This window comes from Muntiacus reevesi, chromosome 4 (assembly GCF_963930625.1).
Source record: "Muntiacus reevesi chromosome 4, mMunRee1.1, whole genome shotgun sequence".
In the NCBI taxonomy this organism is placed as follows: Eukaryota; Metazoa; Chordata; class Mammalia; order Artiodactyla; family Cervidae; genus Muntiacus; species Muntiacus reevesi.
This window is the reverse complement of record NC_089252.1, coordinates 90014866-90038277: the sequence shown is the minus strand read 5'-3', so window position 1 is coordinate 90038277 and position 23412 is coordinate 90014866. Positions and strand designations below refer to the sequence as shown.

General features: G+C 38.1%; 1 protein-coding gene across 1 annotated transcript in view; it reads right to left on the bottom strand.

The window, feature by feature from the left end:
- The window catches only part of MDFIC2 (MyoD family inhibitor domain containing 2), a 106024-nt gene that overhangs the window by 63250 nt on the left and 19362 nt on the right, over positions 1-23412 (bottom strand). The gene's annotated exons all lie outside the window — the stretch shown is intronic.

Genomic DNA, 23412 nt, shown 5'->3' with positions numbered 1-23412 from the left:
CTTTCTGCCTTTAGTATGGATTTCTCCCAGCAGTCTTGATTCCAGCTTGTGATTCATCCAGTTCAGCATTTCACATGATGTACTCTGCATATAAATTAAATAAGCAGGGTGACATTATACAGCCTTGACATACTCCTTTTCCAGTTTGAACTAGTCAGTTGCTCCATGTTCTGTTCTATTAATAACTATTGCTTCTTGTCACATAACAGATTTCTTAGGAGACAGGGTAAAGTGGTCTGGTATTCCCATCTCTTTAGGAATTTTCCAGTTTGTTATGATCCACACAGTCAAAGGCTTTAGCGTAGTCATTGAAGCAGAAATAGATATTTTTCTGGAATTCCCTTCCTTTTTCTATGGTCCTACTAATGTTGGCAATTTGATCTCTGGTTCATCTACCTTTTTAAAACCCAGCTTGTACATCTGGAGATTTTTGGTTTATATACTGCTAAATCCTAGCCTGAAAGATTTTGAGCATTACTTTGCTAGCATGTGAAATGAGCACAGTTGTATAGTAGTTTGAACGTTCCTTGGCATTGCCTTCCTTTTAGGTCACTATAGTAAAATATGACCTATAAGAATGTACAGATTGTATTTTACTATGGTCACCTAAAATTAGAAATTTAAAGGACAGCAATTTTATAAAGAGCTGTCTAGGTAATAGATTTAAACATTATTCTCCAAACATCTATTAGATCAGAGAAGAAATCAAAGCACAATTATATTGTGTTTAGAAAACAAAGGCTGTGATACTAAATACCCAAACTTAAAGCATAAGTCACATATAAACTTAAGGAAAATTACTATTTTTAAGTGACAATTACTAAAATAAGTATTCGGCTCAAGAAAATTTAAAAAGAAAATGATCCTAAGTCATCAAAAGAGAAGAAAGGGGAAATAGGTTGAATGAAAAATAAAAATTAGATGAGAATGCAAAGATAAATAAATCAGAGTTTATTTTTCCTCCAGGGAGGGAAAGACACTGAGAACACAAAGGTCTGAGAAATATAGTAATGCAAACCATACAGTTATACAAATAAATGAGAAATTTTAGATTATTTTAAAATGTGGAATACATAGACAAGCAGAATAGACTGAGAACTTTGGAAAAAGTGGTTGAAGTCTCAACTATCAGTTGGTTTTACGGATGACTCCTTTCCAATTTCTAAGATACAATTATTTCCAGAACTTTATAAAATATTTAAAAGCAGGGAAGTTAAATCAGAACAGCTTTCAACATAATTTTATAAAGAATATATAATTCTGAACCCCAAATTATAAGTTGAAAAAACAAAAAAGAAAAAGCTCAGAGCAACCCCATATAAATGCAACCTCTGTTTCAGGGCTAAATGTTTCATTCCCTGGTAGATTAGTGGCTGATTATTGTAGTCTAGATCCTGGACTATTTTAATTACTGAAATTCTCTCTATTACATATATGGCTGCTTCCTTAGTCCTACTCCAGTGTTTCCAAAAGGCTGCCTGGAATTTCACAACTTATGAACGTTTTCTCTCTGTATATATCTGAGTGAGGGGCTTTGCAGGACTGATTTTTAAATACAATAAGATTTTATTCCTAAAGAGCTGGAAAGTTCTTTACATCTTGAGGTTCCCACTTATTCATCATTAATCTAGTTTAGAATTTCCAAACTCAACATGACCAGGAGACAGGCAGGTATATAAACTGAAAAAGGCCTGGGAGAAGGCAAGGGCAACTAGAGAGTATTATGCATGACTAAACCGAGTTGTGATTTATCATTTCCAGCTAATTGGTGCCATTTGAGATGCAGATTGTGTTATCAGATTTTTGCTTTGCAAAAATGCTAGAAATTTGAAATTTCTATGAAAAATTTCAGATTTTTTCAGTATTGCTAATTAATTCAAATATTTCATAAGAATTACACTGCATGAATTACAATACACTGGGATTTGCAAATTTAACTGAATGTTACCCATCCACAGGCCACGAATTTGGAAGTTCTGGCCTGGTTTATTACCTTCATGATACAGATGGGAAAACTGAACCTGTGTAAGTTACTGACACATCCAGGAAGGCCTCACACAGAGAGTTGGGGGCAAGGGTGTCCCTGGAATCTCAGCCTCTTGAATCACACTTGCCAAGGCTGTGTTGCAGTGAAAATCCTATCAAAAGGCACAGAGGAGTGGCATGCTAGTCCTGAATGATAATGGTTAAAATTGTGATGATTCACTTTTTTTGTTTTAAGGAACAAGTACAGTCTGCATCACAAACAAAGGGCTGTTCAGCACATTTATTTTGGTCAACTTTATAAGTGTAATTTACATACAATGCACCTGAGTATACGGTGGGGTCTTGGCGAAAGAAATCATCACCATGACCAGGTGCTTAGTTGTGTCCAACTCTCTGCGACCCCATGGAGGATAGCTCGCCAGGATCCTCTGATGGAATTTTTCAGTCAGGAATATTGGAGTAGGTTGCTATTTCCTACTCCAGGGGATTGTCCCAACCTAGGGATCAAACTACATCTCCTGCATTGGCAGGCAACTTCTTTACTACTGTGCCACGTAGGAAGCCCCTAGCATCCCCCTAAATTTCCTTCTCTCCCTTTTCGGTTACCATGCCACCTACCAGCCATGCACTAATCTGTTTTCTGTTCCTGTGGATTAAATTTGCCTCTCCTCAAATTTCATGTAAGTGGGGCCATGCAGTGTGTACTCCTTTGTGTCTGTTTTCTTTTGCTCAGCATAATGTTTCTGAGATTCATCCACTTTGCTGAGGTCATTCATCTGTAATACTAAGGTGTATAGTTCATCATATTAATATGAATAAACCATAATTCTTTTATCTGTTCTCCTCTGATTGATGCTTGGATATTTACTGTTTAGAGCTAATATGAAGAAAGTTACTATGAACCCTCATATGCAGGCCTTTCCATGGGCATCTGTCTTCATTTCTTCTCTTGGTTAAATATCTAGGGGTGGAATTGCTAGGTTGTATGGCATGTATATGTTCAACATGTAACATATATAAAAATACTTCCTGGCACATTGTGAGTTTATATAGTGATACTGATAGTGATATTTGCTCAGTCATGTCTGTTCTCTGTGACCCCATGAACTGTAGCCGGCCAAACTCCTCTGTTCATGGAATTTTCAAGGCAAGAGTACTGGTTGCCATTCCCTTCTCCAGGGGAACTTCCTGACCCAGGAATCTAACCTGGGTCTCCCAATTGCTGGCAGAGTCTTTACTGTCTGAAAATGCTGAAATACCACAACCCTATTATCCTTCATCTAAATTCTTCCATCTTTCAGCCAAATTCTCATTGAAAATGTTTCCTGGGTCACTGGGTTAGAATGTTCTTTCAGCAAGATTTTGGGAAGGAAAGGAAATGGAAAAGAGATCAAAGGAAGTCACTGAAGTAAATAACTAAGGAGGCAGCCAGCAGGTAACATTCTGCACAGACTCTCCCAAGAAACTTCCTGGCCATGTGCCTTTTTAACTGTTGCCCTTAAGACCTCAATCCCGATCATGTAACATTCTCCCTCCACTTTCTAGCTTCACATATTCATTCTCACACTCCTGACTACCTGTTGCCAAAGAAAGTCCAGCCAGAGACCTGAGTTTTGTCTGAGAAAGGTTATCTGTAAAAGGAAGATGAATAAGATCCTAAGAAGACTGCCAAATCTGAGATTCACCCCAGTGATCAGTGAGACATGAAAGGTATGCATGAGGTTTCATGCAGATGTGAATGCTTGTCCCAGAGGTAGAATAACAAGTGTGCTAAGCCCAGCGAGTTCATTAAAACTTACTTGACTCCACAATTCCTCTGAAGATTACTCTCAAGAAAATATGTGTTTATATAGTACTCATCACCTCTTTTTTCTCCTTAAAAAATGAGATGCTAAAACCTTTAATCCGAAGGGAAGTCTTAAAAGCTTCAGGATGAGATCACAGAATTGTTTCTCACCAGGAGTATTTTTAGGATGATTGCTATCACCTGGGAGATGCTCCAGAAAAATCCTCTCTAAAACAGTAAACTCTAGATAATACAACAATATCATATAATTGGGAAAAACTCAATGATTGTGTAAAGTCTGTGTTATGAGGATCTTTTTTTTTCTACAAAAGGAGGAAGGTATCTCATTTTTGGTTGTAAGAGTATTTTGCTAGTGTCAGAAGGGAAAAAGGCAAGGCATAGGAATACTTGGTACACATATGTTGCCATTCTCCTTGTGTTGTGTCAGTGATAGGCATTACAAATGGATCATAGTTTTCTAAAGGGTAGCTTTCTTATAGTTGTTTAGTAGTCAGATGTACAGAGGTCTGGAATTTCCTTTTTGATACCAGAACTCATGGACCTTTTCAGAGCAAGAGGTTGGTATACATATTATAATTAAAATGAAGAAATAGCTGTGTGTGTATGTGTGTGTGTGTAGTAAGAGAGAGAGAGCTGGTTATTTTCATCTCAGGGAGTTCAATTAAGTGATTCAGGTTATAATATTTTGGTGCTTTTGATTGCAGGTAAATTATGATTGATGAAAATGAAACAAGGTTTAGAGTCATCACATTCAACAAAATAAACTTTTGAAAAATAGAGTGAATATCTGACAGAAGTGAGCACTGATATATAATTTTTCAATGACACTGTTCATCAACTTGGTGTTATAAGATACATTTACAAAGTATTTTCTGGAAATAATGTTAAACTGAGTACAGGACTTAGGAACCTTCAAATTCAATATACATTAAGAAATGTTATAATAATTATTAGATGTTGCTAGTGATTTAACTTTAAAATCCAATCTTTTTTTTTTTTTTTTTTTTTTACTATTCCTTCTGTAAGCTCTGGATTAGTTTTGTTGAAGACTTTTGCCAGTTTTGTAATATGAACTATATAAAAAGGGAGAATAAAATCTATTATCATTTGTCTTGTAATAAAGAAGATTCTCAGTGCTTTGTCTTCCAAAGCAAATTGCAAAAATAAACTGTCTCTTCAGGGTGATATAAGTCTGCGGCTGTCACTCATAACTTCCAAACAAAAATTCCTATAGTTATCAGAAACGCCTCCACATCATTTTCACTGATCTTATAATTATATCAGTGTTAGAAATTTTAACTTACAGGAAAAGTTGATTTTAAAGAATTATTCCCTATTTTATATAGTACATTTCCAAATATTGATAGTATTCATAATTATTAAAAATAAAAGCTGCAGAATGGTAGAGCCTGTGTTTAAACCCTGGCCTTGCCTTTGGTTAGCTTTGTGACCTTGGGCAAGTCCCTTATCCAACCTCCCATACCTCAGTATCCTCATCTGTCAATCCGAGATTACCTCATAGGGTTGATATAAGGATGAAATCAGTTTATATTTGTGAAGTACTTAGAGCAGTGTCTAGCATAAGATATGTGGATGTGTATGCATGTGTGTATTTTATATGCTATATATATATTTATATATACATATACTATGTATATATATGTATGTTATATACATGGAATTCTCCAGGCCAGAATACTGGAGTGGGTGGTTGTTCCCTTCTCCTGGGGATCTTCCCAACCCAGGAATCGAATCCAGATCTCCCACACTGCAGGCGGATTCTTTACCAGCTTAACTAGCAGAGAAGCCCAAGAATACTGCAGCGTGTAGCCTATCCCTTCTCCAGCGGATCTTCCCAACTCAGGAATCGACCAGGGTCTCCTGCATTGCAGTTGGATTCTTTACCAGCTGAACTGCCAGGGAAGCCCATCATATATATGTATATATACATACACACACATATATTATGTATGTATATGTATGATATATGAGAGCCAGGTAAGTAAAGTAAATTTCAGAAGAGGATATTGGATTTATTTATTTTTTCTTAAGAAAATAAGAAAAATTTTGTCCTTGTCCTTATAAACAAGCAAGCATGAGTGATAATTAAATCTGAAATTTAATGCAATCAGAGATACTGAGATGTACTTTAACTGAGACATAAGAAATATTGGTGAAGTGTAATTGACTGAGCCCTCATTAGTTTTTTCAAACTGTAGTTCTCTCCTCATAAGGCCTGAGAAGGCTTCAACTATTTAAGTAGCCTGTGTCTTCAGCTGCCTGGAAATAAGATTTTAAAAAATAACTGGGATTGTTGAAAGCAATAGTATATCATTTTACATATGCGATCCATTTTGTTTATTCTGAAACTAACCAGAATTACCCTAATGACTTATGTAAATGGAAATATCAGTTATTTGACTTTTTTCCCTCAGTTCTGGCCTCACACAGGCACGCTAATGATTATTTGTCAGAGTCACACTGTTTGCTTACAAGGTACGAAGGCTTTTTAGACACTGTAATGACGGCTCTTGATTCACTTGATAATATTTAGAGTAAGCCATAAAAGCTGATCTCTGAACGAACAGACCGCTTTTATTGGCTTTTAGTGCTATTACTGCTGTCATAAGTGGAAAATTGGCCTAATGCAAGCGATACTGCTGTGTCATACTGCAAAGCTGCCGCTTGGTTTTATGGTTTATTTCTTCTTATGAAAGTATGACCAGGTATGGGGATGGTTCCACCACCTTCTGACCTATGGAATCTGATGCCACCATAGTCTGTGGTTACTTGAGGAAGAGAGAGGGATGTACTTAAAGATGGGTGGGAACTTGCTTAATGTCCTAGGCATGTGCTCACTTGTTACATAAATGCTTGTTGAATGCTGCTGTGTGCCAGGTGTAGGGATGAAAGGTTAGCACAGACTTGACTAAGATGGAACTGGTTTTGATCAGGGGTTGATGATTGAGGGCTTGCCAGCTAGATTTCACAGGCTTCCTAAAAAAGCAAAGACATCATTTTGCTGACAAAGTTCCGAATAGCCAAAGCTGTGGCCTTTCCAGTAGTCACGTACAGGCAAGAGAGTTGGATCATAAAGAAGGCTAAGTGGTGAAGAGTAGATGATTTCGAATTGTGTGCTGGAGAAGACTTTTGAGAGTCTCTTGGACTGCAAGGAATTCAAAGCAGTCCATCCTAAAGGAAATCAACCCTGAATATTTACTGGACATGCTGATGCTGAAGCTCCAGTACTTTGACCATCTGATGCAAAGAGGTTACTCATTGGAAAAGACCCTGATGCTGGGAAAAATTGAAGGCAAAAGGAGGAGGAGATGGCAGAGGATGAGATAGCATCACTAACTGAAAAGGACGTGAATTTGAGCGAACTCTGGGAGATAGTAAAGGAGAGAGGAAGCCTGGTATGCTGCAGTTCATGGGGTTGCAGAGAATTGGACATGATTTAGCAAATGAACCACAACAGCAACAAAATTTTAAAATTTTATTGAGATAAAACTTACATAGAATGAAGTTGACAAATCTTAAGTATACAGATTGTTTTAATTTTTTTATGTACAGTCATGTGACCACTGTCCATCAAGATAAAGAACATTTTTAGCACCCTAGACATCTCCCTCATGACCCAGTCTAATTCAGACCTTTGCCCCAAGAGTGAGTACTTATCTGGACTTCTATCACCATAGATTGCTTTTATCTGTTTTACCTATGAATGGGATTATTTGATGTATGTTCTTCCATACCTAACTTTATTTGTTACCTATTGTTTCTGGAAAGATTCATTCATGTTTTAATGTGTACCACCAATTCATTCATATTTTTCTGTGTACCAACATCAGTTCATCCTTTTTTACAGCTGTGTAGTATTCCATTGTAGGGCTACACCACAATTTATTTACCCATTTTATGGTTGGGGGACTTGGCTATTCCCAGTGATTGGCTGTTTTGGATAAGGTTGCTCTGAACACTCTCATACATTATTTTGGTGGACATAAACCTTACTCATTTCTATTGAGTATAAAACTGGGTAATAGAATTCCTATATTGCAGAATGGGCTATATTGTAGAATGGGCATATGTTTGGCTTTAGGTAAATATAGCTTAGCAGTTTTCCTAAATGGCTGCAGTTTGGACATCCTTCAATAGTATATGAGAATGCTAGCTGCTGTGTGTTGTTGTCAACAGTTGATATCGTCAGTTGCAATACTGTTTTAATAAATGTGAATGCCTTTTTATGCTACATGTGTAAGAAATTCAAGAAAAAATATACTTGGCTTGGGAATATGTTTTCTAAGTACACTTGAACGTGTGTAAGAGACTACCATGGGCCATGGGGAAGTGGTGAGAGCACCAGTTTGGGATCAGAGGAATTTAGGTTGACATCTCTGTCTCTACTTTTTTATAAATGAATGGCCTGAGTAAAATAACTCATGTTCCCTATGCCTCAGATTTCTCTTTCGTAGAGCATAGCAAAACACCTTAAATCAAAAGATTGTCATGAAGACAAGTGAAATAACATGTAAAGTAGTGAAATAGTGCCTGGCACATAGCTGGGACTCAATGAATAGTTCCTTTCCTCTCTTCTTAGTGGTCTGGGTGGTCACATAAAACAGTGAAGCTGCTCCAGAAAGATCCATCTCTATGTAGCTCCTATCAGCCTCTCATTTTCTACGTTCTCAAGATTTCTTTCCTCCCAAATAATCCAGACTCCTGAATGTCTTTCTACATTCTTTCCTCTGCCTCACTCACTCTATGCAATAATGACAGAAATGAGTACAATTCTGGTTTTTTATTTACCAAGTGCTATGTGCCAAACACTGTAATAAATGCTTTACGCATGTTGCTTCACTAGAACCTTGCAAAGTGCATATTATTTTCTCCATCTTACAGATGGGAAGAAACTGAGAATTTGAAAGATCAAATTATCCTTGATCACACATAGAGTTGGTGGTGGAACTAAGATTTAAAACTAGGTCCCTTTGACTCCAATGCTCATTTGATTAACTACAGTTCAATGCAGTGAACTAGTCAAAAGGTCCTCTTGACAATCTCCAACACATTCCTGAATATATCATTTCATCTTTACCTCCCTATTACCTGCACATTTTGTATACCTTCTAGGCTCCTTTAACAATGTTCTTCTTGCCAAACATGTAACCCACCGTCAACTTTACTGGCACCCCTGGGGAGCTCCCAATTCAAACAGGATCAAAGTTGAAGGCTCAAATTTGCATGGGTCTCTTGCACCACATGCTGGGTCCTGTTTATATAACCAGTTCTTTGTTTTCTTTTTTCCACACCATAGGATGTGGAATGGGATTTCTTGAATAGTTGCTAAGGGCTGGACTATGCATTCAGGCAGACAAATATCTTACTCTTTGTCCTTTCATGGGTTGCTCTGAAGTATTGTTTCTCCTTGTATACTTCTCCAGAAGTCCCTTGGGTTTCAAGCCAACCCACCTCTTATGTCCTAATGTGGTTCTTCATAAAGTGCTAACCAGCATAGTAAGGCATCATAATACATTGTGTCACAGTGCTTTGCATATCCTTTCTTTCCTTGCTTTCTGGATTAATTTCTTAGAACTGCTATAACAAATCAAAACCTTCATGACATGGATTATTTCCTAGTTCTTGAGGCCAGAAACCTGAAATCAGTTTCACTTGAACACAGTTGGGTCAGCAGGGCTCTCCACTCTCTGGAGGCTCTAGGGCAATCTATTTATTGCCTCTTTCAGCATCTAATAGATGACAGTATCCCTTAACTGTGACTGCTTCACTTCCATCTCTGTCTCCAAGGTTGTATCATCTGTTGTCTTCTGTGTATATCACCCCTCCCTCTGCCCATCTCTTATAAAGACACTTACAGGTGAGTTTAGGGCCCACTCAAGTAATCCACAATAATCTCTAATGGTCAATCATTGTTGTTCAGTCGCTCAGTCATCTGACTCTTTGAGACCCCATGGACTGCAGCACATCAGGCTTCTCTGTCATTATCCTTAACTTAATGACATTTGCACATGTCTTTTTTCCTTAAAGGGTAATATTTACAGGTTACAGGGACTAAGATCTGGTATCTTTCGGTGGTCATTATTCATTCTGCTACACTTGCCTTATTTACTTAGCTTCACCACCACAGGTATGTGCCTCTCAGATAGACCATCAAAATTGTACCCTTGCCTCAATCTCTACTTTCTAGAGCAGTTGAGTGAAGGCGTTACCTTTGCCATTAACTTGATTCCAGCCATCATTACTTCTTGCCTATATTCTTGCTGTCAGAAGTCACAAAACTCATATATCTGATCACATCATTCCCATACATAAATTTCTTCAAGGCAACCCCACATGGATTTTGTGTGAACCTTCAAACACTTTGGCTTATACAAAGGCATTCAAGGACCTCCTGATCTGTTCAGTTATCTCTCACACTTTGTTTGACTCTCTCCAATTTTAATGGCTAAGATCACATGCTTCAGAGTTAAACTTCATTTCCTTCAGTTCTGCCTTTACCATTTACTAGTTAAGTAATCTTGAATAGACCACTTAGTTTTTCTAGTTCTCATTTTCCTTAAAGTCCCTTTTACGGTGATTGGGTTCATAAAATGAGACCACATATATGTCTGCCACAGGGTAAAAGATAAAAAAAATTGCTTTGATTATGTCAAATTGCATATAGGACTCTAAATGTCAGGTAACATTTTATGTCTCTAGGTGTTTGTTCATAATTTTCTTCTTCCTGAAGAATCCTTGCCAACATTGCTCTCTGCCCCTCCCTCTCAAATTAATCCTGTCTTATCTTTGGAACTCATCTGAAGAATCATCTTCTTTGCAAAGCTTTCCTTGACCCGGTAGCTTTCCAAAGTTGTTGCAAGTGTAAGTCACTAGGGTACCTTGTTTGAAAGACAGTTGCTTTAGCCCTGGTCACACAAATTCTGGTTTGTCATATCTGAATTGGGCTCATGGACTCAAGTTTTATAAAGCACTTTGGGTGATTTCACTGTGTGTGGTTCCTTGATCTATTTGAACGTCCTGTGTATCACTCATGGCAAGTTGCTGCTTGGGTAGAAGCCCTTTTGGATAGAAACACCATTCAAGAAGATGTGTCCAACCCCATAAAATCTGTTATGTTCTCCCACCAAATTCCAAAATGGCCACATATCCACTCCCAACCCCTAAAATTTTGTAAATCAGATCATGTTACTTATGCATACTAATGATTACTCATTCCTTTTGAGCTAAAATTTAAAGGTTTCCATAATCTGTCCTCTGTTCCTCTGTGACCTTAGATTTTAGCACTCAGCCTGGCTTATCCTTCTTCTCTGGCCTTGAACACGTCAAGAATTCTCTTGATTCAGGGACTTTGCACTTGCTCTTCACCATGACGGAGGTTCTTTCCCTACACATACAGACATGGCTGTTGCCCTCACTTCATTCTGGTCCCTGCTGGGATGTTCCCTAATCAGAGAGACCTTCACTGACTACCCTGTTTATACCCTTTCTGCTTCTACTCCTTAGCCCTTTTGTCACTAGAAATACCATGTACTCGTTTGCTTGTTGTCTGCCATTCTCCACTAAAATGCAAACATCGTGACTATTTTGTTTGTTCCTTCCACAGTGCCTAGAATAGTGTCTGGGAAATGGAAGTGTTCAGTAAATATTTGTAAAATGAATGGATCTGCCAACATTATCTAACCAATACAAAATAGAGGAAAGTGGAATTAGAAAATGAGACTTGTAATAATTGGGTGTTCAAGACAGGCTTGTTGACAAGACTGAATTCTGGTAACAAGATAGAATGGAGCAAGAGATGGAAGAACCAGTTGAATATATCCTGATCATCAAAGCTTTTGAGGCTCATGGTTTGGGAATCTCAGTAGAATTCTCTCCACCAGTGGTTTTTGGGTGATTAATAATCAAGCAATAGAATCCATTTCTCTGGGCAAAGAGAAGAGCACTAGATGGTTGGGATCCTAAGTGGTCTTATGGCAGGAGGTGCCTGTGAATCCCAGCTTTACTAGTAAGGAAGACACTGGAATAGGTTTGAGAAAGTCTTGTAACATCAGCAGGGCTCTGATTGATTCCTTTTTGGTTGGTCTGCATCTTTAATGCACTGTTCTTGGTGCATAGTAAGTGCTCAATAATGGCAGTATAAATAGGCCTGGATTTAGCAGAAGCTGGGATGGAATGGTTACTTTAGAGACTGATAGATGTCATTATTATTCCTGGGGGCTGTGTGCCGTTCTAAGTCACTTCAGTTGTGTCCGTCTCTTTGTGACACAATGAACCACCACCTGCCAGGCTCCTCTGTCCATGGGATTCTCCAGGCAAGGATACTGGAGTCGATTGCTATATCCTCTTCCAGGGGATCTTCCTGACACAGGGATCAAACTCATGTCTCCTGAAGCTCCCACATAGCAGGCAGATTCTTTACTGCTGAGCTACTGGGGAAGCCCCCTGGGGGCTATAGCTAATACACAAAGAAGAGAAACCTTGAAAATGGGCAGAGCTCAGTTCAAATTGCACAGGTGTCACTTACTAGTTAGCAAGTCTCAGCCTCTCCTAGAGCTGACTGCCTCAACTGGACAGTGGACTTGATTTTCTGCCCCACCTCCATGGTGTTTGCACAGATGAAAGGGATAGATGCTTGTGTTAGACCTTCCATAGCTATGACCATAACAAAAGCTGGGGTTTGAATGTCACATTCCCCAGAGGGAATTCAAGTTAGAATCCTGATTTCATACAGAATAAGAGAGAATAGAGAGTATGTGGACTCATTTCTTTTTTTTTTTTTTTTAAGAAAAGGATTCTGAGGCAAAGATGGCCAAATGTTAACATCTGTTCAATCTGGGTGGTGAGTAAATAATATCTTTTTAAAAGAACGTGTAAAATGTCAAAAATCAAGTACTTAATATACATGCTGTTAATAATCTTACATGATTATTACAAGATAATTAACTCTGCTTCTGATCCCTGATCTGTACTCTTCCCACCCTCATACAAAAGGGCTTTACATGTCTTTGGGTGACAGAGATACTGGCTAGTGACTTTTTAAAATCCTGAATAAAGCTTGTATTAAAGCCCAATTAGACTGGTTTTCATGAGTCTGACTCTTAAAACTGTTACCTCATTCTAGTTAAAGTTCCATGAAAGCTACGGTCATGTGTTTAATTTATAGCTTTTTTATCTCATTAGACAGACTTAATAAACATTAACCAGCAGGAAAAGTGATGAAGCCAGGATATTGTACTTGTTAATCCCTGTGGTTTATTTCCATAATCCTGCCCTACAATTTTGTAGAGTTGAGATTAACTTGATTCCAAATGGTAAACTATCAAAACTGATATTTCACTCTTTGTATATTTCTCACAAAACTCTATTAGCCTATCTGAAAGCAAAAGCAAAAACAGAAAGATACTTCTTTGAAGAGCAACAAACATCAGGAGTAGATGGATTAGTATAGCTGATTCATGTTTTTGGAGTTTCACTGACGGTGTTTTGTAGGTTAAACTTAAACCACTGTGGTTCCAAAGTAAGGAACCTTATTCCTTACTAAGGAAAAAAACATTCTTAAAGTAATTTTACTTATCTCTGAAGAAAACACACCCAATGTTTAAAAAAAAAAGTGTTTATAACATATTTTAATGGGTAACATCTTGGGTTCTGGACTATCTAAGGGGTGCACTCTGCTTTCCCACCTATTATGTGTTGATCTGGGGCAAATTAATGTAATTAACATTGTCTAGCTCAGTTTTCTCAGCTGTTCCTCTTTTTGTGTGTGTGTGTGTGTGTGTGCGCATAGTAGTAATAGCTATCTTATATGAATTTTTAGATAATTTGGTAAATTAAGACATGTAAGTATTCAGTGATGGACAAATTGTAAGGTTGCAATGTATCCCACTATTACTGTTATTATTGTCACAAATCAATCAAGTTTACTAGTAACTCCAGACAAAACTCCTGTGTTCTTCTCTGGAGTGACCTAACATCTTGAACACAGATCTGTTCCTGCACTTATCACAGTGTTCTGTGCTTTATCTCCCCCTCTCTCTCTTTTTTAAATCTCTTTTTAAATTTATTTTTGCCTGCCCGGGGTCTTTGTTGCTATGCATGGGCTTTCTCTAGTTGTCGTGAACAGGAGATACTCTTGGTTGAGGTGCCTGGGCTTCTCATTGTGGTGGTTATTCTTGTTGCAGAGCATGGAATCTAGGGTGCATGGGCTCAGGAGTTGTGGCACATAAGCTTAGTTGCCACATGGCATGTGAGATCTTCCAGGACCAGGGATCAAACCTGTGTCTCTTGCAGTGGCAGGCAGATTCTTAACCACTGGACCACCAGGGAAGACCCTTTTCTCGTTCTTTATCCTTATCTCCCACTAGCCTCTGAGATTCTCCCAAGGAAGGACAGTTCCCTTAGCACAGTATTGCACCATCAGTAGTCAAGAATGGCAAATCTTTGGCAAACATCCTTTCATTCTCCCCTCTGGTACTTCGCTGCTCCCCTTTCCTCACTCAGAATCCTCTTTAGCACAGCCTTCCTAGGAGTCACTGACAACCAGTTGGAAACCAAAGGGTTCAAGATCAGTGTATTTGTTACCTTTATAATAGATACTCATCAAATGCTAAATGATACCTCATATTTCCCTTGCCTATTGACTCATTTTTAAAATGCATTTTTAATTGAATGATAATTGTTTTACTGTATTGTGTTGGCCTCTGCCATGCAGCAACATGAATCATCCCCACCCACTCCCTGGCCCCGCCATCCCCTACCCCTCTAGGTTGTCACAGAGCCGCGGGTTGAGCTCCCTGTGTTATGTAGCTGCTTCCCATTAGTTATCTAGTTTACATTTGGTAATGTATATGTTTCAATTCTACTTTCTCAATTCATCCCCCCCTTTACTTCCCCCGCTGTGTCCAAAAGTCTATTCTCTGTGTATATATATGTGTGATGGACTCCTGCCCTGCAAATAGGTTCATCAGTACCATTTTCTAGATCCCATATATATGCATTAATATATAAAATTCGTTTTTCTCTTTCTGACTTACTTCACTCTGTATAACGGTCTCTAGTTTCATCCTCCTCACTAGAACTGACTCAAATAAGTTCCTTTTTATGGCTGAATAACATTCCTTTGTATACATGTACCACAGCTTCTTTGTCCACTCACCTTTTGATGGCCATCTATGTTGCTTCCATGTCCTGTCTATTGTGAATAGATGTGCTATGAACATGGGGAGTACATGTGTCTTTTTGAATTATGGTTTTGCCCAGTAGTGGGATTGCTGGGTCATATGGTAGTTTTATGTCTAGTTTTTTTAAGGAGCCTCCATTCTGTTCTCCATAGTGCTTGAATCAATTTACATTCCCACCAGCAGGGCAAGAGACTTCTCTATTCTCCACACTGTCTCCAGTGTTTCTTTTCATTTTTTATTGTTGGAAAAAATTTAAAGATAATTTTTTTTGTCCTTTAAATTTTAAGATTTTCTCTTTAAATTTTTCTACATTAATTTTTATTTGAGTATAGTTGCCTTACAATGTTGTGTTTGTTTCTACTGTAAACATATATGTATACATATCACCTCTCTTTTGGATTTCCTTCCCATTTAGATCACCACAGAGCATTGAATAGACTTACCTGTGCTATACAGTAGGTTCTCATTACTTACCTAGTTTATATATAGTATCAATGGTGTATATATGTCAATCCCAATCTCCCATTTCATCCCGCCCCCCACCCCCCCCAACCTTGGTGTCCATAGGTTTGTTCTCTATGTGTGTGTTACGACAATTTTTTAGAGTGTTTTTGGTAAAACAAAAATAAGAGGGAGTTGCAGAGATTTCTTGTATACCTCTGTCCCCAGGCATGCATGACTTCCTCCATTACAAACATCACGCACTAAATAGTACCTTTTTGTTTTAACCAAAGGTGAACTTAGCCTTCTTCCAAAATATATAGTCTAGAGACCTTGTGTTTGGCTTCTTGGCATAATGTAGAAATGTGATAGTGTGTATTCTCTCATTCTCTATCTCTTACTTAAGTTTTGTTCAATGATATGTTTTTTGTCATTCATTTGTTAAGTTTTATCTGTCATATACAAGACTTGATGGTTTCAGAGCTGAATAAATAATCATTCTCTTCCCTCAGGAAGTTAAACATTGTTTTTGTTGTTTAGTCACCAAGTCTCTCTTTGACCCTATGGACTCCAGCACTCCAGGCTTCCCTGTCCTTCACTATCTCCGGGAGTTTATTCAAAGTCATGTCTGTTGAGTTAGTGGTATTATCTAACCATCTCATCCTCTGTCTCCCCCTTCTCCTTTTGTCTTCAATCTTTCCCAGCATCAGGGTCTTTTCCAAAGAGTCAGCTAATACTCTACAATTAAGTTTGTATGTTTCTACTTCTTCTTCTATACTCATACCTCTGTGGCGCCCTTATGACATGGGATGTTGTTCCATGTCTCTGAATTTAAGCTTCTTTTCATAAAATTAAAATACTATCTAGAAGAACTGTACAAAAAAGATCTTCAACCCAGATAATCACGATGGTGTGATCACTCAGCTAGAGCCAGACATCCTGGAATCCGAAGTCAAGTGGACCTTAGGAAGCATCACTGTGAACAAAGCTAGTAGAGGTGATGGAATTCCAGTTGAGATATTTCAAATCCTGAAAGATGGTGCTGTGAAAGTGCTGCACTCAATATGCCAGCAAATTTGGAAAACTCAGCAGTGGCCACAGGACTGGAAAAGGTCAGTTTTCGTTCCAATCCCAAAGAAAGGCAATGCCAAAGAATGCTCAAACTACTCACAATTGCACTCATCTCACACGCTAGTAATGTAATGCTCAAAATTCTCCAAGCCAGGCTTCAGCAATATGTGGACTGTGAACTTCCAGATGTTCAAGCTGGTTTTAGGAAAGGCAAAGGAACCAGAGATCAAATTGCCAACATCTGCTGGATCATTGAAAAAGCAAGAGAATTCCAGAAAATCATCTATTTCTGCTTTATTGAGTATGCCAAAGCCTTTGTGTGGATCCCAATAAACTGTGGAAAATTCTGAAAGAGATGGGAATACCAGACCACCTGACCTGCCTCTGGAGAAACCTATATACAGGTCAGGAAGCAGCAGTTAGAACTGGTTCCAAATAGGAAAAGGAGTACATCAAGGCTGTATATTGTCACCCTGCTTTTTTAACTTATATGCAGAGTACATCATGAGAAACGCTGGGCTGGAAGAAGCGCAAGCTGGAATCAAGATTGCCGGGAGACATATCAATGACCTCAGATATGCAGATGACACCACCCTTATGGCAGAAAGTGAAAAACTGAAGAGCCTCTTGAGGAAAGTGAAAGAAGAGAGGGAAAAAGTTGGCTTAATACTCAACATTCAGAAGACGAAGATCATGGCATCTGGGCCCATCACTTTTTGGCAAATAGATGGGGAAACAGTGGAAACAGTGGCTGACTTTATTTTTGGGCTATCCAAAAATCACTGCAGATGGTGACTGCAGCCATGAAATTAAAAGACGCTTACTCCTTGGAAGGAAAGTTATGACCTACCTAGACAGCTTATTAAAAAGCAGAGACATTACTTTGCCAACAAAGATCTGTCTACTCAAAGCTATGGTTTTTCCAGTGGTCATGTATGGATGTGAGAGTTGGACTCTAAAGAAAGCTGAGTGCTGAAGAATTGAAGCTTTTGAACTGTGGTGTTGGAGAAGACTCTTGAGAGTCCCTTGGACAGCAAGAAGATCCAACCAGTCCATCCTAAAGGAAATCAGTCCTGGGTGTTCATTGGAAGGACTGATGTTGATGCTGAAACTCCAGTACTTTGGCCACCTGATGTGAAGAGCTGACTCATTTGAGAAGACTCCAATGCAGGGAAAGATTGAGGACGGGAGTAGAAGGGGACGACAGAGGATGAGATGTTTGGATGGCATCACTGACTCAATGGACATGAGTTTGGGTGAACTCAGAAGTTGGTGATGGACAGGGAGGCCTGGCGTGCTGCGGTTCATGGGGTTGCGAAGAGTTGGACACGACTGAGTGACTGAACTGATCTCACATAGTTGTTGTTAAGAATTAAGTGAGAGAATACACCCTACAATTTTCCTTCATAATATTGGCAATTATGTTTAACTGATTATTTATGTTATGTAATATCTGCCTTATCAGACCAGAATCTCTGAGTGTAGTTATTTGGCTTGCCCTGTTTCATTTTATAGCTATAGCTTCAATTAGTGTGCCCAACACCTAGTAAATGCAATTGCTATTATTTTACTGTTAATCACCTAACAATAATAAAGGTGAATCTGGAAGCAATTGCATAGATGAAATTCAAGTTCCATTTCTCTGGCTCCTTTAATTTGAGAGACATTGAGTAAAGAAAGTTCATAAACTTGTGATTTCTTTTATATGTAGGAGTCTTTCATATTGTTATGTATTTTTAGGAATTTTTTAATATAGACATTCTTATATTGGCATGGATTTTCTTCTCTTTGAGCAACAGCACTTTTATACCACCTTAAAATTTGATATTAATAAAATCAAAATTCATTTTCAGTACTTTAGCTTATGAAATGTTCTCTTTAATGATGTGTAGACATTGAAAACCACATATTTGATGATGTGTATATTGCATCTATATCTGTATATATATACATGTGTCATCTATAATTTGCAGATAAATTATAGATAAAAAAAGAATTACTTTTCATTTCATAGTTGCACGCTGGAATTGCAATTAAAAAGTAGAAATTGAATTCAAAATTTTCTTTTGATGGTAGAACTACCCTGGTGGTATAAGTTCAATATAATCAGCTTTTCCAAAACAAGCTTAAAATATTTTTGGTTCAAAATTATCCAACAGGAGAAATATATGGATAATTGATTTATGAAAACTTAAGAATCTATCCTTTTTGCAGAAGTAAAAGCTGTTTGTAGAAAGTGCTGTCGACTTTGATTTTTGTTGTTGAGAAATACATAGCATATTGTACATTGGGAGGTGCAGACGTTCAGTCTTAGCTGACTCTGCCCCCTCCTTACTTTTTAGATTTCTGAACATGTTCTGCTCATTTGCATTTCCTCACTTCAAGTGTCCTTAATATTGCTTTTTGAAGCCATGGAAGCCTGGTGAAGGCTAATAACCATGTTTTAGAATCATGTTTTAAATGCATAAAATAAAATCCATGGGGTTATGAGGAAACCAGCTACATATACTTATCAGAATATTTTTAAATTGTTGATAAAGTTATATTTGTACCTCTTCATCAAATAAACTCAATGTGCTGTGCTCAGATGCTCAGTTGTGTCTGACTCTTTGCAACCCTATGGACTGTAGCCCACCAGGCTCCTCTGACCGTGAGATTCTCCTGGCAAGAATACTAGAATTGGGTGCCATTTCCTCCTTCAGGAGATCTTCCCAACCCAGGGATTGAACCTGCATCTTTTATGTCTCCTGCTTTGGCAGGAGGATTCTTGACCACTAATGCCACCTGCGAAGGCCAACAAACCCAATAAGATCCAGAAATTGGATAACTAATGATGAAATAAAAATAACATTTTGAAATATCGGTAACAACTTGAAGATAATGTGAAAATATCCATGATTTCTGTTTTTCTTATAGTCACAGTTGTTACCAATACAAATTATTATGATGTTGCCTTTATTTATGATTAAAAGGAATTCTAAAGTTTTGGTAGAGTTTAGTGAAAAGTTTAGTTGGGTGTTGCAGTGATATAAAATGGTGTTAGCTTGGTATTTGTCCCCAGATAAGATTTTCCTGACAGGCCTCATCCTTTTCTTCCTATTTTCTCTTTTCAACACAATACTTGATTCTACTAGAAGTAACAGTTTTTTATGACACTAATATTCATCCAGACAGGCTTAAGAAAGAAAAAAAAAAAAGATGAATGACTATCTGACTCTTACTGAAAAGAGAGGGGAAAGAAAAAGGCCTGCTTATGAACCTGCTTATATTTGCTAATTGGTACAATTAACTGCACTGTTTTCTATTTTGTTACTTAATTTTTGTGTTACACATTGAGGCCTAAAGAGACTCTTAGAGCCAGAAAAAAAAAGGGGAATTGTCTGATGAAAGAATGTAGAGGAACATTAAAAGCATAAGCTGTCACTCTGGAATATGAATATAAGTTCAAGGATGGTACCTTGGGCAACAGTTGAATGAATTTTGAATATTTATCAATTTTTATTAAAATTGGTAAGTTTATCAATTGATCATTGAAAGCAAGTACACCTTTTTTTCATAAAGACATTTTCATGTTCTAAGTCTTCTCATCTGAGTTTCTTTTTCTCAGTGCTTTAGAAATGTCACTTGTTCAGAACAGTATTGTTCTAGCATTTAAAACTTGGTTCATGGAAATTTATATTTCTTTCTAGAGTGAAAAAGATATCATTCTTTAGAATAAAATGTACATTGATTTTCCTCATACTATTCTTTATAAAACATATCCTTTTTTGCTAATGAAATCTGTCCACTCTAGTTCATTAATAGACTTTTGTAGTACAATGAATGAAAATGCTTTGATTCAATTCTATTTCATTTGATTCTATTCTATTTCACAATATTTATAAGCCCTTTTTGTTGACAAACACTGTTGTAGGTATGTTGGGGAATATAGAAAGGACTAAGAAACCACACATTCCCTGTTGCTTTCAAAAGAGTTATGAAAAGAGAGAAAGAGGCTTAAAAGGTGATTATGAAAAAAAAAAGTTTAAAGTATAATAGTAGTTATTATTGGGTATTCAGTACTTTCATTTTTTTCATTCTGCAAAGTAGCCATCAGCTGAAAGTAACAGACAATTCCAACTCAAACTTGCCTAAAATCTAAGATAATTTATTTCTTATATGTCAGTTTTAGAGGTAGACTGGCTCAAGGGTTGATTAAATCAGTGGCTCAGACAACCCACATAAGAACACAGATTTTTGTTTCCTTTTTTCCCCCTGTGTTAATTTGGGTTGGATGTGCAGCTTTATAATTAGTCTGACTTTCCTTTATGGTTATAAGGTGGCTTCCCACTTTCATGCATCACATAAAGACTTGACGGCACCCAAAAGTGAGAAGAACTTTTCTTGTAAGATTTCTTAGGATCCAAATAAATCTAAATAAAAATGAATAAATAAAGCAATCAACTCACTTTTCCTTACACAAAATAAAATGAGACAAAAACCTATACCAGAAGTCTCCAGCAGATTAATGTCTCATTGTCCTGAACTAGTTCACAAACTATTGTCTAAAATTGTTACTGGCAAGGGAAAACAGGACCACCATGATTGGTTAGTGTTAGTGTTAGAGTTACTGAGTCACTTTTCACTTTCACACATTGGAGAAGGAAATGGCAACCCACTCCAGTGTTCTTGCCTGGAGACTCCCAGGGATGGGGGAGCCTGGTGGGCTGCCGTCTATGGGGTCACACAGAGTCGGACACGACTGCAGTGACTTAGCAGCAGCAGCAGCAGTGTTAGAGTTAAACCAATCAGAATTCATTTCACTTCAGGGACTGTTGACAGAGCGAGCCCCCCTAAAAATGCATGGCTGCATTGAAACAGGTGTCGTTGTTACACAGTCGCTAAGTGGTGTCCAACTCTTTGACCCCATGGACTGCAGCATGCTAGGCTTCCCTGCCCTTCACTATCTCCCGGAGTTTGCTCATGTCCATCGATTTGGTGATGCCATCCAACCATCTCATCCTCTGTCACCCTCTTCTGCTTTTGCCTTTGATCTTTCCTAGCATAAGGGTCTTCTCCAGTGAGTCAGCTCTTTGCATTAAGTGGCCAAATGTTAGAACTTCAGTCTCAGCATCAGTCCTTCCAGTGAATGGTCAGGACTGATTTCCTTTAGGATTGACTGGTTTGATCTTGCTGTCCAAGGGACTCTCAAGAGTCTTCTCCAGCATCACAATTCAAAAGCATCAGTTCTTTGGTGCTCAACCTTCTTTATGGTCCAAGTCTCATATCCATACATGACTACTGGAAAAACCATAGCTTTGACTATATGGACCTTTGTTGGCAAATAGCTTTTCTTCCAAAGAGCAAGCGTCTTTTCATTTTGTGGCTGTAGTAACCATCTGCAGTGATTTTGGAGCCCAGGAAAATAAAACCTGCCAGTTTCCATCTATTACCCATGAAGTGATGGGACTGGCTACCATGATCTTAGTTTTTTGAATGTCAAGCTTTAAGCCAGCCTTTTCACTTTCCTCTTTCACCCTCGTCAAGAGGCTCTTTAGTCCCTCTTCACTTTCTGCCATTAGAGTGTTATCATCTGCATATCTGAGGTTGATATTTCCCTTGTAATCTTGATTTCAGCTTGTATGTCAATGCTGTATATTGTCACCCTGCTTATTTAACTTATAGACAGAGAACATCATGTGGAATGCTGGGCTGGATGAAGTTCAAGCTAGAAACAAGCTGAAATAGGTGGGTTCTGAACAAAATTGAGGTTCCTTAAGAAGAGATGGCGGAGAAGGAAATGGCAACCCACTCACTCCAGTATTCTCGCCTAGAGAATCCTGTGGACAGAGGAGCCTGGTGGGCTACTGTCCATAGGGTCGCATAGAGTCAGACACGACTGAAGCGACTCAGCGTGCATGCATGCATTGGAGAAGGGAATGGCAACCCACTCCAGTATTCTTGCCTGGAGAATCCCAGGGACAGAGGAGCCTGGTGGGCTGCTGTCTGTGGGGTCGCAAAGAGTCGGACACGACTGAAGCAACTTAGCAACAACAGCAGCAGCAAGAAGAGATGGAAAATGAATATTGGGTAGGCAATCTACTGTATCTGCTGCAACAGCCTTTATTATTTTTGATTTATAGCTTTGGAAACTGGAACTCAGTGATGTTAACTGATTTGCCTAAAATCACTATTTAATTAGGAGTAGAACCTGATTTTAAATACAGGTCATTGTGGTTCCAAAGACTTTACTCTTGATGGCATCATCCCCAAAGGTATAAATTATGCAATGGAGATGTTTTTAAAGTTCTATATTTTTGATCATGGTATCCTTTGATTCATACTGAATATCTGAGGCAAAAGTGTTGTATCTTTGTTGTTGATACAGGCTTTAATTAATGAAACTAAGTATGATTTGGTAAAAACACTCGCCCTACATTTATTTCTCTTTGCTTCCCATACCTGCTCATTATATTCTTTCATCTTGATGGAAATAACAAAGTTACATTATGTGTAATAGACATAGACACAGGCTTGTAATAAAAATAGACACAGGCTTGATTTGCAAACCTCATAGCCCCTATTTACCCCATTATGACTATGTCTAAGTGTGTCAGCCTGTTGAATACATCAACAGAATTCTAGATCTCTTTTACATCTTATCATTCATTCTAAGTAGCAGCATTTTTACTGATGGGGAAAGAGTGAAAGCTTTACTTATCAAGATATTTTCTTTACTTTGTAATAACGTGAAGAGAAAATAAATAAGTTTTGTATACCTATTACTAACCTTAGATTGGACTTCCCTTGTGGTTCAGATAGTAAAGAGTCCGCCTGCAATGTGGGAGACCTGGGTTCAGTCCCTGGGTTGGCACGATCTCCTGGAGGAGGGCATGGCAGCCCACTCCAGTATTCTTGCTTGGAGAA